This window comes from Onychostruthus taczanowskii, unplaced genomic scaffold (assembly GCF_017590055.1).
Source record: "Onychostruthus taczanowskii isolate IOZ18803 unplaced genomic scaffold, ASM1759005v1 scaffold257, whole genome shotgun sequence".
In the NCBI taxonomy this organism is placed as follows: domain Eukaryota; kingdom Metazoa; phylum Chordata; class Aves; order Passeriformes; family Passeridae; genus Onychostruthus; species Onychostruthus taczanowskii.
The window spans coordinates 57399-62337 of record NW_024499873.1 but is presented as its reverse complement, the minus strand read 5'-3'; positions in this window follow the sequence as shown (position 1 = coordinate 62337).

Below are 4939 nucleotides of genomic sequence, written 5' to 3'. Positions count from 1 at the left end.
TCCCTGGGGGGGTGGGGGGGGTTCGGGGGTCCCTGTGGGGTTCGGGGGTCCCTGTGGGTTTGGGGTCCCTGTGGTGGGGTTTGGGGTCCCTGCGGGTTTGGGGTCCCTGTGGGGATTTTGGGGTCCCTGCACGTTTAGGGTCCCTGTGGGGTTTGGGGTCCCTGTGGGGTTTTGGGGTCCCTGTGGGTTTGGGGTCCCTGTGGAAATTTTGGGTTCCCTGTGTGGGTCTGGGGTCCCTGCAGATTGGGGGTTCTGTCCCCCTGACCCCGTGGGTTTGGGGTCCCTGTGGGGGGATTTGGGGTCCCTGTTGGATTTTGGGTTCCCTGCGGGTTTGGGGTCCCTGTGGGGTTTTGGGGTCCCCGCGGGTTTTGGGGTCCCTGTGGGGTTTGGGGTCCCTGTGGTTTTTGGGTCCCTCTGGGGATTTGGGGTGCCTGTGGGATTTTGGGGTCCCTGCAGGTTTGGGGTCCCGTGCCCCTGACCCGATGGTGTCCCCTCAGTTCCAGCCCCAGCTCGTCCTGGTCGAGGCTTCGCTGGAGGATTTGGGGGTACGGGGGGGCGGCTGGGGGGTCTCTGTGGGGTCTCTGTGTCTCTATGGGGTCTCTGGGTTTCTATGGGGTCTCTGTGGGGTCTCTATAGGGTCTCTAGTCCCCCTGGTGTCCCCAGGGCTCCCTGGGGGTTTCTGGGGTCTCTGTGGGGTCTCTGGGGCTCTATGGGGTTTCTGTGGGGTCTTTGGGGTCTCTATGGGGTCTTTGGGGTCTCTCTGGGGTCTCTGGGTTTCTATGGGGTCTCTATAGGGTCTCTGGGTTTCTATGGGGTCTTTGGGGTCTCTGTGGGGTCTCTATGGGGTCTCTGAGGTTCTGTGTGGTCTCTATAGGGTCTCTGGGGTTCTATGGGGTCTCTATAGGGTCTCTGGGGTTCTATGGGGTCTCTGTAGGGTCCCTCACCCCCACCATGTCCCCAGGGCACCCTGGGGATCTGTGGCGTCTTTGTGGCTCTGTAGGGTCTCTGTAGGGTCTCTGGTGCCTCCAGGGTGCCCTGGGGTTCTCTGTAGGGTCTCTACAGGGTCTCTGGTTCCTATAGAGTGCCTTGGGTGTCTCTATAGGGTCCATATAGGGTCTCTATAGGGTCTGTGGTCCCTATGGGGTGCCCTGGGGGTCTCTGTAGGGTCTTTATAGGGTCTGTGGTCCCTATGGGGTGCCCTGGGGGTCTCTATAGGGTCTGTGGTCCCTGTAGGGTGCCCTGGGGGTGTCCCCGGCCGGGTTCTCTCTCCTCACCCACCTGCTCTCGGCCCTGGCCAGGGGGCGGCTGCTGCTGCTGCTGCAGGTATGGGGGACGTATGGGGTTTTGGGGAGGTTTTTGGGGGGGATTTGGGGGATTTTGGGGAGCTCCAGGGGGAGCGGAGAGCTCGGGGGGGGTCCCGGGGTGCTGGGGCCGTTTGGGGGTACCCCCAGCGCCCCCAAAGCTCCGTGTCCCCCCCCCAACACAGTGGCCTGGCCAGCATTGCCCGCACGCTGAGCGTCCAGCAGCGCTTCTGGGGCTGCCTGCAGAGCTTCGGTGAGGGCACCCCGAAATCCCAGGGGACACCCCGACATCCCGGGGGCACCCCGAAATCCTGGGGCAGGCCGAAATCCCGGGGACACCCCGAAATCCCGGGGGGACCCCGAAATTCCAGGGGGCACCCCGACATCCCGGGGCAACCCAAAATCCCACAGGGACCCCTCAAAATCCCAAAGGGACACCCCGAAATCCCAAAGGGACACCCCGAAATCCCACAGGGACACCCTGAAATCTCACAGGGACCCTGAAATCCAGGGGGGACGCCCCAAATCCCGGGGGGAGCCCTTTGAACCCCCCGAACCTGAGCGCAGGCTTTGGGGGGTGCGCTAGGCCCGGTTGCTAAGGAGTCACTTTGGTTACTAGGCCGCCATCTTGGCTTGACGCCATCTTGGTTTCTCTCAGGGACCCCCTCAGACACCCCAAAACCACCCCAGACATCCCAAAACAACCCCAAAAGCACCCCAGATCTCCCCCAAAATCTCCCAGACACCCAAAACCACCCCCAAACCCCAACTTCCCCCAAAATCCCCCCAAAAACACCATAACCCCCCCAGACAACCTCAAAACCCCAACTCTTCCCCCCCAGACACCCCCAAAACTCCCTCAGGATCTCCCAGACTCCCCTGGGGACCCCCAGACCCTCAGGAACCCCCTCAGGGACCCCCAGAACCTTCTCGGGGCACCCCAAAGTTGGGGGGGGGCACATTTGGGGTTCCCCCCCTGAGGAGCCCCGCCCACACAGAGAGCGAGGAGGAGGAGGAAGAGGAGGAGGAGGAGGAGAAGGAGGAGGCAGAAGTGGGAGAGGAGGAAGAGCACGAGGATGAAGATGAGGAGGAGGAGGAGGAAGACCAGGAGGATGAGGAGGGAGAGGGGAACCCCCCGGAGCCCCCCCCGGAGCCGCCGAGCAGAGCCCGGGTGGGGCTGGTGTATGACCCCCGCATGGAGGAGCACAGGAACACCTGGGACAGGTGAGGGACACGGGGACAATTGGGACAGGTGGGGGACAGCAGGGACACAGGGACAGGGGAGGGACAGGGGCTGGGGACAGGTGAGGGACAGCGGGGACACCTGGGACAGGTGGGGAACGGGCTGGGGATACCTGTCCTGCTGGTTTTGGGGTGATTTTGGGGTGTTTTTAGGGTTGTTTTGGGGGGATTCCAGCTGTTTCTGGGCTGTGTTTCCCAGCCAGCACCCCAAGGCCTGGCAGCAGCTGCCCCAAGGGTGGTTTTGGGTGATTTCAGTTGTTTTTGAGTTATTGTGGGGTGATTTTTGAGTGATTTCAGTTGTTTTAGGGTTATTTTGGGTTATTTTGTGAGTTTCCCAGCCAGCACCCCGAGGCCCTGCAGCGGCTGCCCCGGGGGTGGTTTTGGGGTTATTTTTGGGGTGATTTTTAGGGTGATTTTTGGGTGGTGGTTTTGGGTGTTTTTAGGGTTCTTTTTGGGGTGGTTTTGGGCTGATTTTTGGGTGGTGTTTTTAGGGTTATTTTGGGATGGTTTTGGGGTGATTTCAGCCGATTTTTGGGTGTTTCTCACAGCCAGCACCCCGAGGCCCTGCAGCGCCTGCCCCAGGGGTGGCTTTGGGGTGTTTTGGGGTGGTTTTGGGGTGGTTTTTAGGTGGTGGTTTTGGGGTTATTTTTGGGGTGATTTGGGGTGATTTTTGGGTGTTTCTCGCAGCCAGCACCCCGAGGCCCCGCATGCTGCAGTGGCTGCCCCGGGGGTGGTTTTGGGGTTATTTTTGGGGTGATTTGGGGTGATTTTGGGGTGTTTCTCACAGCCAGCACCCCGAGGCCCCGCAGCGCCTGCCCCGCGTGCTGCAGCGGCTGCAGGAGCTGGGGCTGGCCCAGCGCTGCCTGCCCCTGCCCGCCCGGGCCGCCAGCCAGCGCCAGCTGCGCGCCTGCCACACGTGAGGGGACACCGGCACTGGGGGGGTCACGGGGGTCACCTTGGGGGGGTCCTGGGGGGTTCTGGAGGACACTGGGGGCTCGTGGGGGTCCTGGGGAGGATATGGAGGGACATGGGGGTTCATGGAGGGTCACGGGGGGGGGAAGAAGAGTACAGGGGGTGAAGTGGGAGCACGGGGTCAAGGGGGGAACAAGGGGCAAAGGGAGGAACGGGCTGGGGGGGCAGGTGGGCAAAGAGGGGGCACAGGGGGGGCTGGGCCCTGCTGGGCTCCCCCGGTCCCGCCGGGGTTTGGGGTTCTGTGGGGTCGGGCAGCTCTATGGGGCTGGGGGCGTTGCTGTGGGGTCAGGGGTGTCTCAGAGCGGTTTGGAGGTCACAGTGGGATGTGGGGATATGTAGGGGGGTACCAGGGGGGTTTGGATGTCTCCGTGGTTTTAAGATCTCTGGTTTGGGGGTCTCATGACGTTTGGGATTTGGGAGTCACAGTGGGATCTGGGGGGCTCTGTGGGGTTTGGGAGTCTCAGGGGGGTTAGGGGTCGTCTCAGCAAGGTTTGGGGGTCCCAGTGGGGTCTGTGGGGTCTCTCTGGGGTTTGGAGGTCCTGGAGGGGTTCGGGGGTCCCGGTGCCCCCTGGCCGACCCCCCGGTGCCCCCCAGGTGCGCTCGGCGCTGGCAGTGCTGCGCCCCCCCGGGCACCACGCCCGCCCGGGCTCTGCCGGGGGCTTCTGCCTCTTCAACAACGCAGGGGTGGCGGCGCGGCACGCACAGCGGCTGGCGGGGACCCCCCTCAGGTACGGGGCTGGGAGACCCCCGGGAACGGGGGCTGGGCTGGGGACCCCCTCGGGAATGAGGGCTGGGCTGGGGACCCCCGGGAACGGGGGGAATGGGGGGTGGGCTGGGGACGCCCCCTCAGGTATGGGGGGAACGGGGGACCCCCGGGAATGGGGGGAATGGGGGGACCCCCTGGGAACGCAGGGCTGGGGACCCCCTCGGGTATGGGGGGGTTGTGGACCCCCCTCAGGTACAGGGGGGCTGGGCGGGGGGGTCCTTTCAGGTACGGGGGACTGGGGGACCCCTGCGGGTACGGGGGGTTTGGGGGCTGCAGGACTCCCCGGGCCCCCCAAACCCCCCCATGCCCCCAGGGTGCTGATCCTGGACTGGGACATTCACCACGGCAACGGCACCCAGGAGATCTTCGAGGAGGACCCCAGGTGGGGAGGGGGTCTGGGGGTGGCCTGGGGGAGTCTGGGGGTACCCAGGGGGGCTTGAGGGCTGCTTTGGTTTGGAATAGATCCAATCTAGTCCATGGGAGGAGGAGTGGGGGTGGGGGAGGGGAAATTGCACCAGGTTGCTTAATTAATCCGGATGCTTTGCTCATTATACCTTGAACTTCCTCAGAGGACAGGAACAAACTAGCTTGCTCAGAGTAAAATGAGTATAACACCAACAAAAAGCAAAAGGGGGGGGGGGCGGGGTGTGGGGGGGAA